At 28.8% G+C, this 20,791-nt stretch overlaps 1 protein-coding gene across 4 annotated transcripts in view; it reads right to left on the bottom strand.

The window, feature by feature from the left end:
- The window catches only part of LOC106684069 (probable serine/threonine-protein kinase nek3), a 70,437-nt gene extending 64,844 nt beyond the window's left edge, over window positions 1–5,593 (bottom strand). For 2 of the 4 annotated variants that reach the window (XM_024359436.2, XM_024359434.2), the window contains exon 1: window positions 5,327–5,504. The gene's annotated coding sequence lies outside the window, so the exon portion shown is untranslated. Of the gene's footprint in view, window positions 1–5,326; window positions 5,505–5,531 lie in introns of those variants that run through there. The other 2 variants (XM_024359437.2, XM_014425918.2) reach the window with 2 other exon arrangements.
- Window positions 5,594–20,791: the final 15,198 nt, after the last annotated feature.

The following is a 20,791-nucleotide window of genomic DNA, read 5'->3' on the forward strand; positions in this document are numbered from 1 at the left end:
TATATATATTATATGTAACCGATCTAGCCCGAACCAGATATCACTCCTTCCATTATAAACTCTCTAACCACTCAAACCCCCTAATTTCTAATCTTGCATTCTCTTCCATTCCTGACAATCCTCCGAGGCGCCTGAAAAGAAGATGGCCACGAGACCAGCTAATATAAAGTGTCATTAGAGTGCTACCAATGGGTAGTTTCTCTACACGCCTGTAACACTCCAATTTAACTGAGATCAGATTTACTAAATGTATTATAATGTGCAGTTGTAAATTGCAATAAATAAATATTTAAAAAAATATATATATTTTTTTTATACAGGCTATTATGCCCAAGTCAAATCGTTTTAATAACAATTGCATCTACCTATATATATTACAAAATTCTAAAATGCAGTTTCGTTTTGATAAATTCCAAACAAAACGGGTCTTTTCCATTTTTTAAATGTAATTATTATGTTGGTACATCATGTCATTAATTGTTTTATTAGCCTACTTATACATGGCTGCAAAGTTTTTTATATATTTTCTATTTTGCTTCTTATTTTAATACAGTACTTCTTAATTTTATTATTTGGTTTGAAATACAAAGAAATTACTTCAACATTATAATATTCCAGTGACCTAGTATTTCTTGTGATACCAATTAATATAATTAAACCCATAATACACCTTATAACTAATTATATACATATATATTGTTTGTTTTTTTGGTTCTCACACTTATTGATTTTTTAAGATTCAATTCCCATATATTTTCATAAAACTTTAATGTTAAAAATTATATCTTATAATAATTCAGCTAATGATAAATAAAAGAAGTAGGAAAAACGCATCAGATGATTGGCATTTCTATAGAGTACACGTTGTATAATTCTCCTGAGTGAATTAGATAAGTCTGATTCCTTAGCGTAAATAGGAAGTTGGCCTGGGAGGGAGACATCTCGACTGCATCGCGTTAGGTTGTTCAATCAAGGATGAAATTGGCCTTTTAGTTAGGTGGAGCCTTCTTCTATATATAGTATCATTATCTCACTACTTTCTATTCCTACGCCGTCGAAGCTCAACGCATGAGCAAGGTTAGTGCAATCGGTCTCAACATCCATGTGCCTCGAGATGAACCCATTCGACACGCTGTTGCCAGGAAGAGGTAATGCGACTTCTGTCCCAGTAAGAGAAAGGCCCACGGTCCCAGGACCCGTTATTCTGTGTGAGGACTCGGTATTGTGAGTTTGGATGGGTCATTGTTGATAATAGAAAAGAAAGCATTGACTTAACTTTTGCTTAATTTTATGGAATGTTTGTTTCTTTTACAAGTTATCCTAAAGCTTACAACACGTTAATCATATTTAGGATTTCGTTTAATATACTACACCCCTGTGCCGAAAAAGTTAAATTTTATAATATAAATCTTGAATGACATGTACTTTCTGTTAGATTTTTTATTTAATAATAAACTTCAAATTTTTTTTTATGTAGAATAACTGACGTTTCCGTCTTCAGAGTTCGCCACAATTTTCATAAATGCAACAATGAATGATAAATATACACTTATTTTTAAAAATATCATCCATTACAAAATGAGTACTTATAACACTTTACAAACTAATTTTAACAACAAATAGTACTTGTTCTCTGGGTCCATTTCTATATAATTTAATTTCGTCAATTATTAAAATTATAGTCGACAACCAACAGCAGCGACCGCAGGGAGGAAGTTGCTCTAACTCGCTTGAGGAAAGGCCATACGGTCCTCACGCACTTGTAACTTATCAGAAAACTGCCAACTCCAACGTGACAATATAGTTAGTCCATTCTCACGATTAAACATAGTTTTGAAGAATACTCTAACTGTTTACCAACAATAAACAGAATAGGACTGACCTCAAATTTATCTGAAGCTCTCACAGAGGAGTAAGCTAAAGTCACATTGGTGATTATGTTTTTAAAAGAGTATCACAGTATGATATTAAATTTATTATTACATCGTTAAAAATCGTAGATTAACCGGAAGACGGAGGATTCCGAAACGTAGGTTGCTTTATTTATAAAAAAAGGATAACTTTGGGGTTTATATTAATTAAAATAATTAATAAGTACATATCACTTACAATTCAACAACAAATATTTAACTTATCCTGACTCTTGAGATTTTCAACTAAGTTTTTAAAATAAAAACACATACAAAAATTTAACAGTATAAAACATCTCATACTCAAATACACTAATTTGATAATTACTTAAACTTAATAGTGGTCACCAAAAATAAGTTTGAATATATATTTTTTTATTATAATGATCATGTAAAGTTTTAGTAAGTTAAATAGTATTTATAAATACATCCATTTATGACAAAATTTCGTCGTAAATCGGCTGTGGTGCCTCGTAAATCCGAAATATATATATATCTTTTAAAACCAGCAAAATTCAACATATTCCAAACAATTTTTGAACTAAACAAAAATTCATGTAGCTATCCTACAATAAGATGGTTTCGACAAGATGTCTCTAAAATGATGTTTTGATTTTTTTTTTTTTAAACTTTATTTAGTTTGAATAACGTAATATTGATTTTTCTGGACTTAAGAGGTATAACAGTTTAAGCAATAAATCTGGTAGATACTATCCTAGACTTAAACATAGTGACCAACATTTAATTTTTCTTGTAGGAACCTAATCTCCGCCGGCAAAAACCTAGTAACTGCTTCATATATTAATATTACAACAATATGGAAAATAATATACTAAATTGCTCAAATAATGAAAAAAATACTGTTATAACCATGGTAAATAAACAAAGTATATAATTAATTTCATTTATAGTTTCTGAATTTAAATAGCCACTCAAAAATATTAAAGTTTACATTGAGAGAGCAGGGAATAATGTTATTTCTAGGTTTGGATTTTTTTAACTATCAACGTGAGAAGTTAATACAAAACTGGTAAAGATTATTGTCGTATCACAAAGCTATACAACTAATTGTTTTATTTTTCAATTTGCTTAAGTTATCATTAAACGGCTGATAGAGTATATCGAGCTACTCATAGATCGACTCATCAATCTTTTATGTTCCAGAACTGTTTATGTTTTCGACTTGAACTTATGGAAAACGAGGATTGAAAGAGGAATGGTGTTTAGTAATAATAGACAGAAACGAGAAATTGCCTTAGTTTTGTTTGGGAGTTTATGCTTTCTTGTTTAATTAATAAAACTTAAGTTACTTTAATAAGCCCAATTTTAACTAATAATAAAAGTTATTTTATGAACTTGAGATGTTGGTTTCAAAATATGTTGATCCTATTTTCTTTATTAACACTGGAAGGAAAATGGTTGACGGTCATTTTATAAAATATGAAATATTTAATATTTATCATTTATGAAATATTTAGTTATTCAGAATTAAAAAAAAAAATGTAAGATCAAGAGAAAATTTCTCGTACTCCTGTTTTTATTCCCTAAATCGGTCAGTAAAGAGTTCATGGTTCATATTACGAGTAGCAGCCTCTAAACACATTCATTGCACGGGGTCGACAAAATTTAACCTGTACGGTGCAATTCGTCACATCTTTACCAACCCACCCAAGGACATAATGTAATCGTAAGAACCGTTTTTGAAACGGAATATAACGTTCAACACACATTTATTTAAAATCAACTATAACAAATACATAGCCCTATGAAAATTAAAAAAAAAATATCTGATTTTCATCATACCGCGCGAAATGTTTTCTTAAACAAGGTTTAAGAAAAGTTTTGATACATTTATATCAATGGCCCGCTGTAACCCTGATCAACTCAATAAAACGTATTGAGTAATTTAACAATATTAAAATAAATTATTATTGTACATTATATAAAGTTAATTTTACCTAGATATTATTGATTAGTTTTTTTACTGTAAAGAAAATAAACATCGTAAAAATAATACTGCACACACTGAACAGTTTACGTTTGAAATGATCCCAACGTTGTTAAAATAATTAAATTTAATTATTATGGACATTATAACAAGCTAATTTTATCTCGACATTACTTATTACTTTTTTTTTTTGGCAATTGTTTTTAAATGCATCATTTCCTGTTAGGCAATTGCTTCTGTAAACTCGATTCCTTTCTATGCAGCAACCACGTCACGAATTGGAATCGATGTATTATAATTTGAAGTGACCCAAACTATCTACCCTAAAAAGATTTCACAAAAAAAGGTTTCAAATATACTTTTCGGAGATAAGTCAAAACTTTCAATAAATATTTATAACATTATTTGTTTTTATTTTGGATGTAGCATGTTTTATCTACAATATCTGTCGAATAAATCATTAAAATGATCAAGTTTATTTTATACAAAAGTAATGTTGTGTGAAATATCATTTTTATGATGTTCATTTTCTTTAGAATTAAAAAAATAAATAATGCTAAGATAGAATTAGTTTCTAATGATGTCAATATAATAAGTTTTGAATTATCTTTGAAAAGTATAATTAAAACTTTTTTTTTGTGAAATATTTGTAGGCTTGCAAAACGTTTGGATCAAAATAAATTATAATACATCAATTCCAATTTGTGACGTGCTTGCTGCATAGAACGGAATCCAGTTTACAGTCGTAATTGGCAAACAGGAAATGATGCATTTAAAAAACAATTGTATCTTTCATTAAAGAATTTCATATTTATAAATTTGTATTATTAACCAAGGTGTAAATAAGGAGAGCCCGAAACATAGTGTTTAATATTTAAATAATAAAAAGAAAATACATTATTTTTCATCAAGAGAATTTCTCAATATGAGTTTATGAATAATTTTAATATTTCATGAACTTCCATTAAATCAATGAACATTAATTAATTTACATATTCAACAATACATTTGTACATACATCAATATAATAATTTTAAGTACGTTACAGCTACAAATGTTAGATATGAAAATTTAGTTTGAAAAAATTAATAAACTAATAGAAGCTCTGTAACGTGTTGTGCAAATAATGATTAATCCAATATAAAGGAGTAGAGTTCTAACTGGTTAAAATATAGTTTTTTGAATGCTTCATAATGATGAAGGATTGGAAGATAAGAATACCGTTGTAAGAGAATTTTGGAGTATGAGTTATTCTAAAATTTTATTATACTATTATTATTATTTCATTATTTAGTACACTTTAATGGAATAATTATGTAATAATTTATATTTTCGATATATTGAATATTAAATTTTAATTTAATTAATCATTGTGGAATATTAAAATACAGCACGGAATCCGAAACAGTGAAAAAAAAAATAAAAAATCGAAAAGATCTTAGCCATGCCTACCCTATAAATATCTTACCTATTTATTGCTTTCTCACCACTTGTTATTTTTTGTTTGTACGATATTATCTTCTTGAGATGGATATTTTATTTTTTCAAATAGTTCTTTTATTTTTCGCTAGTTTCATTTATTCCTTAGCACGGAAGACACAGAAGTTCGAAACCGATAAATACAACGATAATACTAAGATAGTGACAGAGTGACGAAGATAGACTACACTCACCAGGAGCCCGCTGAGGACGCCGCCAGACTGAGGGTCTAAACGCCCCCACCAAATCCACTCCCCGGCATCCCTTTCGGTCGTTACCGCTCTGAAGGGGAAGTATCTGTTGGAGTACGAACTGGAGTATGTCCAGGAGATCCAGAGGGTGATAAAGGAACCTTCAAGAACCAAGGATAGATTAATAATTACCAGTCACATCAATCTGAGATTAACGTATAACTCCAAAAAAAAAAATTATTTCGGTAAGCCCATTGATCATTATAATTTCATCTTAGTCAATATTTTTAAAACTTCCAAGCGTTTTCCCTTCATTTACAATAAATGAAAAAAAAATCTACTATGAAGTGATCAAAAACTGAATAAATAATGTTCGAACTTTTTTGGAATATACTTAAGTCACACAAATATTACCAACAGTTTAAAAAGTAATAACCACCATTCCCAGACAGTTTAATGTATGTTTTGTGTCATTATATTTGGAATCTTAAAAAACATATATTCTAAAAAAAAAAAAATGTCGTACTGACTAAAGAAATATCTAAATTGCAACCCGTCACCTAATGATGACTAAATTAAATAAAAATAAATCTCAATCAAGTTCTGAATTTTTTTTCTTTTTTCCTACCTTCTAGAATGAGAATTTGTAGTAAGGCACAAAATCCCAACAGGAATTTTTTAAATGTTTATAATTGTTCTTCATTTTTTTCATACAAAGCAGACTATTTTTTTAAATCGTATTAAGAGTAGTTCAGTTAATAAAAAAATGTAGGTTATATGGAAAATTAATGTCGACTATAAAAGAATTAGAACAGCACTCCACTGCCCTTCAGTCCTCAATCGATAAATACACCTTCGTTACAGGGGACAATGGCTCCAATTTATTTTTATTTCTCTCAAACTTACCCGGAAAAAAAAATATGAAAAATTTGATTTTTAAAGAGAACATTGTATTTAAACATTATACCAATAGCTTTTGACATGTTTCTTATATAGAAACTTGTTTATTGATGTTGTTATTTAAATGAATGATGAAACTGTATTTTGTTAATGAAATACTTTATTCTAAAAGACTGGTTATTTTCTATTCAAATACACGTACAGTCTATGGATGTTGCATACTCAAATAAAATACTTTTAAATGTAAATATTTTTATATTATTTGAAAATTAGTTTTTAATTTTAATGATGAGTTTTGAATAATTTGACTACAGGCAGTTTGCACTCCTTTTGTTCATCATTACTTTTATTTTTGCAAAAATACGTATTTTTAATTAAAATAATAAAATTTTGATCGTTACAAAAAATATTTACCAATTCATTGAATTTTTTGTTTTTTAATTTTTTTTCAAACGGATAATTTTGAATGAATAATATTTTTATTTGTTGTGATAAGTATTTATTCCAATTGTTTGCTTTTTTATATATATATATATATATATATATGTGTATATATATTTCTTATTGACTGCAAATTATTTTTATTTGTTGAAAATTCTTATCAATATTTGTATACTTATTCTTGATGGTTCATATCTATTTTTGAATAGTATCTATACTCTGCATATTATTGTTGCTAAAAACATTCATTACATCTAACTCAGATATTACGTTTTTTTTTTCATCTTTTTATTAACTCCTCTAAAGCTGATGAAGCTCTTAAGCTAAAAAATGTTAAAACGTTAAATGTTTTATTTTCAAAATATATTAATAAAATACCACATATTGCAGTAATAATATATTTGTACAATGCAAATAAAACTGAAAAATATATAAAATAAACGTATAAATAAAGTACAATATACTGTTAGGAGGTAAACAATTTCACTACTTTTTTCACTTTGATGAACAAGATTGGCATTTTTCGATAACTCTCTACCTAATTTTTATATATTTATTCTACACTAGTTCAAATTCAATTTTTTCATTTTTCTTTATGTTTATAATTAGTCCAAAGGAAAGACGATTCCAGTGTTTGGGAGTCCCCTTACTTCCTATTCATGGTCTCCTAGCATTTATCAGGGGGGAAAAATTGTATATTTATGTTTTTCTAATTAATATTACATTTAATACTTTTTTTTAAATTTTATTTCTATACCAGATCGGCCTAGTAGGCCTTACATGGTTGATATAACTTTTATTATATATATTTTTTAACAGTTGATTATGAGGGGGTATAGTCATACAAATGACACCCCTAACTATATAAAATGTTCTTATTCTTATTATTCTTAAAATAATCTTATTAAAAGAAAAAAAAAATAATAATAAAATAAATAGATAAGAATAATGCTTCTTAATAAAAGAAGAAAGTAAAATTAATAATAAAAAATAATGATATTGGTACACTTAAATGAAACAAGCAATCTTCTAATAGTAAGAAGAAACAAGTTAATTTGAAAAAGGGAAGAGAGAAGAAATGAGAAAAAAAAAAAAATAATAATAACGAATAAATAAAATGAATAATAATAATAAGTAAATAGAGGTAGTGTGACTATGAATTAGTATTATATTTATTAAAAATTTATAAAAGAATGTCCTGCAGCAGTCTGGGCTTCAGTCTTCGGGTTGAGGATGGGTTTCCCAGGTTGTAGGTCACTGGGAGTGAAATTTCATGAACCGTTATTTGATATAATCATCTATTAACTCCATTTGTTATTCGCGATGCAATTGGCTACTTCTTATGAACGAAGGAGCATTAACTGCGATTCTTAGAACTTTATTTTGAAAATATTGTAGTTTTTTCCTTTTCGTGAAGGATGCCGCTCCCCAGACTTCACAGCCGTACATCAGCAGTGGCCTGAGGATTGTTTTAAATATAAGAACAGTTGTTTCTGGTTTTAGTTTGGAATTATTTAATACTTCAAATGTATGAAGGTGGATAAATGGAATAAAATGGAAAAGTCAACATTTCTTTTTGGTTATGTATCAAATTTTTCTTTTTTGTCTTTTTGATTGAGTGCTTTAACCCAAGTAACTTTTTAGAGCCCCTTATGATCGGTGTTATAAACCAATTGGTTTTGTTTGGTTGCATTTGTAATTTAAAGAGATATGTGTTATTGGGAATAGCAGGACCTACTTCGGGAGGCATTGGCCAATCTACGTATCGAGTGTAGTAATGAGAGGCACCTAACGGTAAAGCGGCATTAGTGATCGCCGATTTTAATCAACTCAGAGGAAGGGTTACACATCTGGAATGCTACTATTATTTCTGAGCAACCAGTTTTTCTAAACAACCATTTCACATTTATTTGGCCTGTAAGATGTTTGGCTTGGGTTTCCCCCCACTTGGGAAAATGAAACTATAATTATAATATGTAAAGTGGTCCTGTATAGTGATCTATAAAGAAGAAGATTTTTTAAAAATAAAAACAGAAGAAAATAAAAATATCTATATATACCTTTTTTGATGGCTGAACCCTTCCGATAGGAGTAGATACATGGCGAAATATTATCATTTGATACAAATAGACAGTCAATTACCATTTTTTCAGCAAAAGATAGATTATTTGAAGAGCCTAGATAATCTGAGAAGGTAAGGTTCAATACCGGACTGAGTTGACATGGACGTCCCCAATTTGGGAACGAGAGATTTAAACGGTCGACAACCCTGTTAACGTAGGTGAAGTCCATATAGCAAGCTGTCTATACACTATACAACATCGACTATATCCGCTATATACATAGAATTTTTTAAAATATTTATAAAAAACCTATAATCATGTATATGTATATATTTGTATACGTATATGTGTATATTTTTGTATGTAAATATCTATGCATATTCATTTAATCATCGCTACTTCATTTGTTTTATTTTTTTTTTCATTTTATTGAAATTATATCTCTAAGATATATTATTTTTTAGCGGATTTATTTTATTTCATTACCTTTTATGTTGGTTTATTTATCTATTTATCTTCTGTACTTGATAATTTTGATTTTTGTTTAAACTTGTAAATATGTGTATTAACAGTAATTCCATCTTTTTGTTTTTTATTTTTAGTTTACTTATATTTGATTCCTTTTTCATTTTTTATTAGAAGTGAGTCACCTTATGATTTGTAATAAGATATATAGTTTTATTTTATTTGTTCTATTTTTACTTTATACATTCTTTATTAAATAAATCAAAAATTCGTATCCATTTCTGTCTCAACACTTTATTTTTCACCAGTCCAACGTTTCGGCCATTCTGTGTATTAATTGTTGATAATCTTATAGAGGAAAATTAAATGTTAATGATTTTAAATTTTAAATAAATAGGCCTTTAACTCATAATAAAGAAAATGACCTGGGCAGAATAGCCTGCAAAAGAAACTTTAAATTAATGTGAGGAAGAAATATATTGAAGATGTCCTTGAAGATGGCTAGAATGGCCGAAACGTTGGACTGGTGAAAAATAAAGTGTTGAGACAGAATTGGATGCTAATTTTTGATTTATTTAATAAATAATTACCTTGTCTCAACAATTTGAAATAATATAATTAAAATTTATACATTCTGTTAATTATACTTATAACGCTTTATAATTTCATTTTTATTTTGAAAATTTAGTATTAAGGCTATTTAGTCTTACACCTTCCAATATTATTCTAAAGAAATCAGTCCCAGGATTAATAAAGCATATTATTATACCTGCAAATACATTTTTTTTTGCAGGAATGTGCCTCTTATGTTTACAACAATTTATTTCGATAGTATAGACTTATAAAGAGTATCAGTTTATAAAATCGATTTCACTTGGTATTTTGTAGATACTCAAACGATTTGTCAATGTACGATTAAACAGTCTTAATATTGGCTAGTTTTACACTCATTGAAATAGGCTTTCTTCACATTGAATATCTGAAAATTCGAATAAAGGAAAATTCTCTCAACTGCTTGGAAATTAATAAATCTATTTTCTTTTGAAATTAGTTTATTGAATTTTTTAATATATCAAAGAAATTTTTCAACTAAACTTTTTGAAAAAATTTCTTATTTTTTTCGATTTTATTACCACTAATTTCAAACAAATTAATTTCATTAGGTTGGTGAAAATTAAAACTATAAATTAAAGCTACTTCCAACTCTTCCGTATAAATTCTTAGCATAGATAGTTACTTCTTGATCGATCGGACTATGTAGCTCCCTCCTTTCAGTATCTAATATTCAATAAGGTAATAATTTATTTAATGACGAAATTGATCCATAAATTATTTTTTTCTCGTAAAAAAGCAGTAAGAGTAACTCTTCACGGAATCACCATTTTTTGTGAGTTTATTTTTTAACCTGATTTATTTATTCAAAATACCTTCCTCGTAGGCAGGTAGGGTTCTTTAAAGATAAAATATAATTTGCACACAGGCTTACCTATGCATATTATTAACTACTTATATAATTATGTAAATGAATTAAAACAACGGAAGAGATACGAGATGTTCTTCATGCTTCACGCACCTTCTTTTTTTATACCTGGAGGATTACGTTTGTACGTAAAAAAAATTAAATCTTCGTTCATTTTGGAATGAAATTCCAACATCTTGAAAACAACCAAGCTCATGATAAAAAGTATTAAATATGTTTTTAAGTAGAGTGAATTTTCTAGTAGTTAAGCCCCTTGAATAGACAATAGAGCTGTTTTAGTTCAATATTTTCCGAGATATAGTATTTCAAACACAAATATTTTATATAGAGATTGTTTTGAATCTATATTAAATTCCATATCGGCCCATTTCCCACGGAAATTTGATTTACTACTTTACATAAATAAAATGTTTGGAATTTTAAAGTGTTTTTATTTTATATAAAGAATTTTATTTTATAATTTGTTGCAAAAACTTTAGGTGTTGATTGGCGCATTAGAGGAATTTTTGCTACGGTGGCGTTAATACGTAAGTACCGAAATTTATTTTTAGCGACTTTGTAATTTTGTAGCATAAACTTAAAATGAGTCATATCTAGATAAAAATTAAAAATATGAGCAACTATTAAATATCTTTTGTAGATGAAATTTTACTGACGAATTTACGAAACATGATTACATAAGAATCCGTTGATAGAAATTAATTAACATTTACTTCAATACTCTTAAAAATTATAGTTATTTTTACTGGGCTATTAGTAACTGCCTGCAAAGAGCTAAATATGACCGAGGAGAGGAAAAGCACAACCTTAACACGTCCCTTCCCATAGAGCTTCATTCCTGTGGCTTTATCGAGTCTTTTTTTTTTTTTTTTCCTATTTTTGTTTGATGCAGTCATTATAACAGAATTCCTCTTTTAGCCGCGAAGTAATAACGATTTGTACGTTCAGTATTCATTATGAATTAAATAACTTAATATCATATATTGATTGTTTGAGAGTGATTTATATTATTATTAACACAAACTTTAATGTAATTATATAAAAGGTTTGTCAGAAGGGATAAAAAGGTCGTTAAAGAATTATGATGTGGAAGACTTTTCATTAGGTTTCAAACCAAATAATAATTTGAAAAATTATTGTAGTAAAACAAAACACCCAATAGATAGAAATTGGTACAATTTATTGTTCAAAAGAAACATGTTTTTGATTTTGAAAATGTCAAAGTAATACATAAAGAAAATAATTTTAGAAGAAAAATATTGGAATCAAATTACATTTCTAAAAATATAAATTATACAGTAAACTTTAAATCAGATTCTAAAGGACTAAACCACCGTTATTCTTAAATTTTAAGTAAGATCAATATGTAATTATTAGTAAAATATTAGTTATAATGTTCAAATTCTTGAAATATACAGATGTATACATGTATATGTGTATATGAGTGTGTATATGTAAACAAAGTGGTAATACATGGAAAAGTATGTATATGATAAAAAAAAAGTAATTATGTTTTAAAATGATGTTAAATTATAAACAACAAATAAAAAAAGAATGTTAATTAAATTGAAAATAAATTAAGCATTGTATAAAGTGATAACAGAATCCTAACCTGTTGAAGGTAGGTTTTATTGTTGGTATTGTTAATTAAGTTAATAGAAAAGGAAAAATAATTTTTGTGGAATAGTTTTGTATTGAAATTATGTGGTTTGTAAGTGAATAATGATTTCAAAAATATTATTTGGAATTGTTATGATATTAATTTAATTTACATTTTTTTTGTATATAAGATATGGATAATAAGGCTGCAATGGAGACAATTTAATGAATTATGACATCAATGTTCAAGGTATGTTCAAAAACATTTGTATTGTAGTAGAATGTAATATAATAATAATATCAAAACAAATTTTATAGGTTGTCTCCTTGAAAATGACCTATGGGCCGTAACGTTGGAGTTTTTTTAAATTAAAAAAATAGAGTAAATGTGGAACATTGAAGTTTGTGTTAATAATAACTTAATTTCATCGGCCTGCGATTCATAAAATTCCGGAGGATGCATAATTCAAAAAAATATTAAATTTAATACGCAACACAACTTACCATTGGATTTACCATTTTTAAAAATATTGTGATGAATGACTTAAGAAAACTGAGTTTAATTATGAAATATATACTAATTAATTATGTATTAAGATAAAAATAACGCATTTCTGACAAGACTATACGGATAAAACCATTATAATATATTTGATGGTAGTAGCGGAAATTATGAGGGTTTTCTAATAACTAAAATACGTTGAATGAAAAAAACTTTATCGAAGTACATCGCAAATGAGTTATCTCGAGCAATGTCATGCAACTAATTTAGCATGACCTTAGTTTTTCGATATCATCTTGAAAGGAACATCCTGAAGACTTGTAACACATAACTGGCTGTCATCCCGACACATTAGAGCCACTCAATCCAGCAAATCACGTCTTCTAAAAAAAACCCTGGTAATGTGACAGAGTCCATCAGAACGGCGACTGTCTGGAATTTTCTTCTTTTTTTTTATTTCAAAAAGATATTTTCCACCAACTAACAATGATATTTAGTTGTTTCACGGCTAGGTTTTTTTCTATATAAATGCACTATCATCCATCAATATTTTGCATCATGAATGATGGATAAATTAGAGCTACAATTTTCAACGAAACCAATTCCCAACCAACTTTTTTTTGTTTCTTTTATGTAAAAATATTAATTCTTCTTATATAATAATTTATTTTATTTTGTACCAGATCGACCTGTGGGGCCTCACATTATGGTTGATATAACCGATACATTATGTATATATATTTTTTTTAACGGTGTATTATGGGGGGAGGGTTATAGTCTCGTACTAAAGTACTAACTATATAAAATGGTATAATTAAAAGATAAAAAGACAAAATAAATAGATAAGAATAATGCTTCTTAAAAAAAGAGAAAAGTAAAATTAACAACAAAAAATAATGATATTTGTACACTTAACAAAACAAACAATTGCCCTCTAATGGTAAAAAAAAAACAAGTTAATTTGAAAAAGGAACAAGAGAAGAAAAAATAATAATAAGTAAAATAGAGGTAGTGTGACTAATGAATTAATAAATATAGAATTTATAAAATAATGTCCTGCAACAGCCTGGGCTTCAGTCTTCAAATTTTTCTTCGTTAAGTAAAATGAGTAAAGACCTCTTAGTTCTTACACTATCATGCTAGTTCCAGTCATTAGCGCTTAGGACTAAGCAATACTATAAGAAATTAAATGTACTTTGAGAAAAAAAAATTATGTCAAGCACATGCCTTCGATGTGAATATCGTGTGAACGACGTTACCCAATTCATAAGTTTTTTTTTCATCATATTCCAGATTACTGGTACCCACCATGCAAGTGGGTCTAGTGGTCCTTTTTGTTAACGCTTGACGGCATTCTCCGAGACCGCCAAAAATGAATGTTAACTGTCCCAGGTGGGAATCAAACCCACAACGTTCCGAAACGAGCGGACAGGGACCTGCGCCACAACCCGCACAGCCGTCACGTCCCTATATCCGAGATTATGGAAGAGTTATGTATAAGTACTTTGAAGTCTTTGTTAATATTTCTTATACCATACCTAATGGCAAGAAATAATGTGATATCTAATTTTTTTTTAACTGATTTTCCAATCATGAATTTCTACTGTATACTTAAAATATATTGATGTTTTTGTCCAGCATGTTTGCTAATAATTAACAATGCTCAAAATATCTAGGTATAACTCAGCAAAACCTTTATATTTTTTACTGGATTTTGTTTGATAAAAATAATAAATTAATGAAAAGGCCGAATCATTTCAAGAACTCTAGGATAAGGTCCTTAAGGATCTACATAATTGAGAATTTTATTGATGATGACTCCACGTTCTTATTTATTCTCAACAAATATACATATTTAGAATAATATCCATTATTCTTTATTTATTTTAATTTTACGATAGCTTAAATAATTAATTAATTAATGTCGGTTTCGAAACAGATGTGGTAGATAATTATTTTCTGTTACACTGTAGCCTTGAGTCAAACCTTTGGGTTCGAGCCCTCTCGGGGTCCATACAGCCTCATAAAGTGGGCAGTAAAGGTATCCTTACTTAGGGAAAAATCTGGCGGTTGTTCTAGAAACAGTACTAAGTACTGAACTCAAGACCTTCAAGGGTCGTAGTGGTTCATATTATTATAAGCTAATTCTATTTCCTCCATTTGAACTCTTCACGGAATACATTTTCAGCAATAATCCTATCCTGGATGGCAAAAAGTTCTAAATTTCGTATATTTCGCCTCAAAAATGTACTGTAAGATCCAGAATGATTCAATAATGTAATTTGTAAGATTTCTTATTTATTAATTAAAAATTCAATATCGCATAAACAGTTATACTTTAACCCAGTTTTAACTTTTTTGGGTCATGCCCCACTTTTTCGAATGTTTCAATGTAACCTCCTTCGGTGAACTTTTCAATACTAGGAGTATTCATCATATGGTGTTAAATGTAAAATGTTTTATCATGTTAAATGTTATAAATATAGGATTATGAGCAGCCCTATTTAAAGTCAAGTTAAATGTTAAATACATGAGAGCTCCAAGCGGATTTTTTTAGTAACCTTTCCTTTCAAAACTTCTTGTTATTGTTTACTTATAAGTTTTGATTACAGTAATTTTTTACAACATGCCTAAAGTAAGTGAAAAGTAAAAGAGTGAAGATTTGGCTACTGATTATCTTGTTTAAAAAAGTCCAAAACAATACCAAGACAATCAAAACTACAAACTACATGCAATACCAACCACCAACCAAACACGACGATTTAGAGCTTATCTGGTTAGTTACATGACGTCATTATCCATTTAACAGACCTAGTATTTACACTCTAAGCCATGTTATATGTTATATCGTTTTAACATGCTAAAAGAAGGAAATATTTCTCCATTTAACATAAGTTTTTCCATTTAACATGTTAAACTAAAGATCATGAATACCCCTACTGTGTCTAAAAACAGAGATGGATTTGAAGAATTGTTAGATAAAAACTATCGGAAGATGTTAACAGCACTGGTAAAGTTAACGAAATGCTCTAAGAGCTCTTCAGCGCCTAGCGCAAAATGACGATTTCCTTACTTTTCCCCGGCAGGAACTGAAGTTAGCCACGCTTGCAGCGAGGGGCGTATCCGAATCTTAAGACAAAAAGTAGTGAAAAGTTTCTGAAAAAACAGCCACGCTATAATTTGATTAAATTGTTTATTTAATTCGAGGTAATCAATCTACCTTGTTAGGGAAGTAGATGTTTAGATGGGATCAGGAGAAGACTTCGCTAGCAATATTTGTGAGTGTTCTCAATTGAACGTTATTATACATAAATAAGGCGTAGAGTTTTTTTATTTTGTTATTTCAATAACAGTTTTGGGGAGAAATTATTTCACCTAGTGATTATCTAGTACCGAAACTGAAAAAAATAAAAAAGGCTGCCTCAATTCAAGCCTCATATATAATATAAACACATATTTTAAAATATAACCTCAACTAGATTAAATGAAAGGAAGATTTATTTAAAGAAATATTTTAATAAAAAATTAAAAGATGATTTTACATAAAGAAAATAATACATTCAAAAGGAAAATACTTGAATCAATTTACATACCTGATAATATTAATTATAATGTGAATTTCAAAACAGGTACAAGAAATTTGAACCAACACTATGCAGATACATTAAGTAAAATTAATTTATAGAAAATATAGGATAAATTAAATGCTGATAATTATAATTAGCCTTGATGGGAATTTTACTAATGAAATAAAGAGTAAAATTAACAAAAATATAGTTATAATAAATAATTTTAATGCTAGACCTGAGTGGGAGAAAGCATCCAGGTTACAAGCATTGTTGTGATAAATTTTAACAAATAAGTGACTGTAATAAAGAATTTTAATTTTTGTTTAGATGTGGATATTGACTAATTAGGTAATTAGACATGTAGTATATGCTTGTTAACAAAAAATATAAGTTTACCTAATGTTTTAATGTTTTATAGTAATTGTTGAATTGACCTGGGCAGAAAATTGCAAAATAACTGCATGAAGTTGTGTTTTTAAATTATTTTGTTCAAAAATTGTATTTAGGTAAGATAAATTATAAATAATATTGTTAAGTGTTTTGAATTTTAGATCATCAAAGATGTAATAAAAGCTGTTTTGTCATAGATTGGCCCTGAGGATGACCGAATTGGCCGAAACGTCGGACTTGTAAAGAAAATAAAAGGTTTTGAGACTATAATGGATATAAATTATTTAATCAACATTAACCAGTCTCAAGAAAGTATCTAAGATTATAAATAAAATAAAAAATAAAGCTAAATATCATAAAATTTTAAAAGCAACTATTTAAAAATTATAAGTAAAGTGAATCTTACTGGAAATAATAAGAATATAAAAAAAAATAATGGGTCTTTTTTTTCTCTAATTAATCCCATATTTCTCTTTTACAGTACATCACCAAAAAATATCTGATCATAAAAGATTAATTTAAATTTAAAACTGATCAAATATCAAAATATTTGTGTACAAAAAAAAATAAAGCAATTAATTAATAAAAAAATAAATGATAATAAGATGAAGGTTAGTTAAAATCGAAGAAATAATAATAAATTTTAGACAATACAGGGGGTGGTAACACGCCTGTGTGCCAACCCAAAGGTTGCGAGTTCAAGTCCCCGGCCCCATCCGGGATTTTACAAGCATTATAATTATACAATAATCACTCACAGCCACTCCTCGGGCATTTATGAGGCAAATGCTGTGGAACTCATAAAAGTAGGCGTGGGAGTGACAAACCCACCCTATGAAAACCACGTCATAAAACGCGCGATGTATTTTCTAAGTACATCGCGCAAAGCCTTGGACCTCCAGGGTCTGTCGTACCAATAATAATAATTATCCAAAAATAGAAAAAAGGAAAAAATAAAACTTGCTGAGGTTTTTTTAACAAAAATATTGCTTTAGTAAGCCCCCTAAAAAAACACTTAATAAATAAAATTTCTCTCATTTAGAAAAATAAAATATAGATATTATTATTAGATAATATTTTTTGACTCAAAATAAATCCGCACTTGAAGTTCAAAATTTTGCATGAGAGTAACAGATAAATGGAGCCTACAGATAGTAATCTCAAATTGACAGATTTCAGAAATCAAGATAAGTCTTATCAAGGTAAGATGTAAAACAAATTATAATTTAGATTGGACTAAATAATGGACGTATGCCGGAAGGAAATAAAGAAATAAGAAGTTGTTAAATTTTTTTCTCTCAAAAAGAAAACAGAGTTGAAATATTTATTTAAACTTGCGTATTGATTAATTATTGTATTTTCTTAAAGTATCATAGAAAATGGTTAACTACTTTAGAACGAGTTATACATAAAAGGCTGAATAAAGTAAGATTTGAAAACTCTCCTTTTTCCTTATTACTGTAATCCCTTTGCCGTACGATGTTGAGGAAGCGGTATTAACATAGATTAGGGTAGAAAGTGCCGTCATTATGAAAGAGCTTGCAATTCGTGGATGAGCCGCGGCTCCTGATACAGCCGCCTTCATAATGCCGCTCTCCCTTAGCAAGAACATGAGGACACCGTGATGGAGAGCTACATGTACAAACAATGACATCCGCTACAGAGGTAGCTGAGACATAATGAGCTCTATATATAGCCCTCAGGGTGGTTGTCTATAAATACCTGGCTGCGGCTCCTCGTGAGCACTCCATCATCTCGTCCTTGTATCGAGGGGACCATCTCCAGGATCTATATTCAGCTCGGTTAAAGAGGCGTCTTGTTGTTAATTAGTCTGCCAACGTATCTTTTGTCATCCTAGCTGGCTATGATGAGGGAAATATAGTTATGACTCAATATATATTATCATTTACCGGATCTCCTAATTCATACGTTTTAGTAGGATAAATTGAGTGAAACCTCCAGAGTCCCGAAAAGTTATTAAAATTTTCGTTATTGTAGTGGATAAAACAAAATATATGGTTAGCAGTGGAAACGCGAGCAATTTCCGTGGTATAGATATAGGAGGAAATATGTTTGAACAGGTATATAGGTTTAAGTATTTAGGTTCTACGGTAACTAGAAAAAACTAAATTGATTAGGAAATAAACGCTAGGTTCAAGGCGGGAAATACTTGTTATTTTTAAATTTCGAAACTGCTTAGCTCGCGCCTTCTACCGAAAAACTTAAAATTTAGAATTTACAAAACTATTATCCTTCCCGCTGTTCTTTATGGATGTGAGACGTGGCCTCTTACACTAAGGGATGAACAGCGTCATAAAGTTTTCAAAAATAAAGTATTACGCAAAATATTCGGACTGAAAAAGGATGAATTAACGGGAGAATTTAGAAGATTACACAACGCTGAATTAAGGGAAAATATAATTCAAGTTATAGCATTGCGGCGTATAAGATGGGCGTGTAAGGTTGTAGGGCTTAGCAACGAGCGGATCCTTAAAATGTTAATAAACACTGAACCAACGAGTAAACGTCCGAGGGGTTGACCGAAACGTAAATGGCAGGATTGCGTTAAGACAGATTTAGTGGAATTGGATTTAGAGGGGCATCACCGCAAGGATGTATGCAGAGAGCGTTTGCTGGTATCGGCATCGAACCTTTGGGTTCGTTAGGCCTTTATTATTATTATTATTATTGTAGTAGTAAGGTATATTGGAAATACGAAGGACTATTACGGCCTGATATTAGTTTCCTACAGGGTACATAGTTTTTTACAATGCGATTAAATTAGAGGTGTAATAAACCAGCACTGAACCTGTAGCAAACGTATGAAGTTCCAAAGTTTGATGTGATAAAATTATAAAATACCGTTTTTACAAACAAATTATTTTCAATTTTTTTTTTTTACGTGGCCAAATTTATAAATAATAACGCTAGACTAATCAATTTCATCAAGTAAATTACATGCCATATCAGATTACTTAGATGATCTTGTCATTAACATCGCTAAGTCCATACATAACATCCATAATTGCTGATTTGCTTTAATAGTGTCATAAAACAAAAAAATTAAATTTTGGATTGGACTAATTCCAAAGATATTATCATGGACTCAGAATACTTTATCTACTGGGATCTTCCTACAACCTGTACCAAAGCTGTTAGGGTTGTTACAAATAACCTCAGTTACGGTAAAAACTACGGAACACGTCCAACAGAAAAGATTTGTCTTCATTTGCTCTTTATATGCTTTGATATGCACTGTCGTGAAGGAATGTTCTTCCCTGCAGTTAGTAATCATTCATGACACGAAATAGCTTAATTTAAAATATAATTAATAAACAAGAGACTATTCTGCAGAAAAACTAAACATTTATTTCACATTGCATAGTTCTTTATCTATTGTACAAACTAAAACTCAGTAACAACCTACTTATGATATCTTACATTATTTTTTGGTGTATTTTCGTTATGTTTTATTGATATATTAACAATTTTATATATTATACATATTATGTTTTTTTTAATTGTTCTTATTTTGTTTTATATATACTGTTAATTATTGTTGTTCATTTTTATCTTTTCAAATTCATTATTTTTATTATATTTTATGATGTTGTATAATTTCATTTTTATTTTGTATTTTACTCTAAGCCTCTAAAGTTTTGACGCCTGTAATATTATTCTAAAAGGATCGATCCCAGAATAAATAAAGAATATTATTATAAAACACATTTCAGAACACAAGGAATCTGCTAACCTGGATACCGTTAGCCGTTAACAGAATTTTACAATTGGACATTTCCTTTTATAGGTGAAGGGCCCCCAAAAATGTAAGTGGCATCTATTAATGGTTTATT

Source organism: Halyomorpha halys, unplaced genomic scaffold (genome assembly GCF_000696795.3).
Source record: "Halyomorpha halys isolate HHAL.00 unplaced genomic scaffold, Hhal_1.1 Scaffold541.1, whole genome shotgun sequence".
NCBI classification, from domain to species: Eukaryota; Metazoa; Arthropoda; class Insecta; order Hemiptera; family Pentatomidae; genus Halyomorpha; species Halyomorpha halys.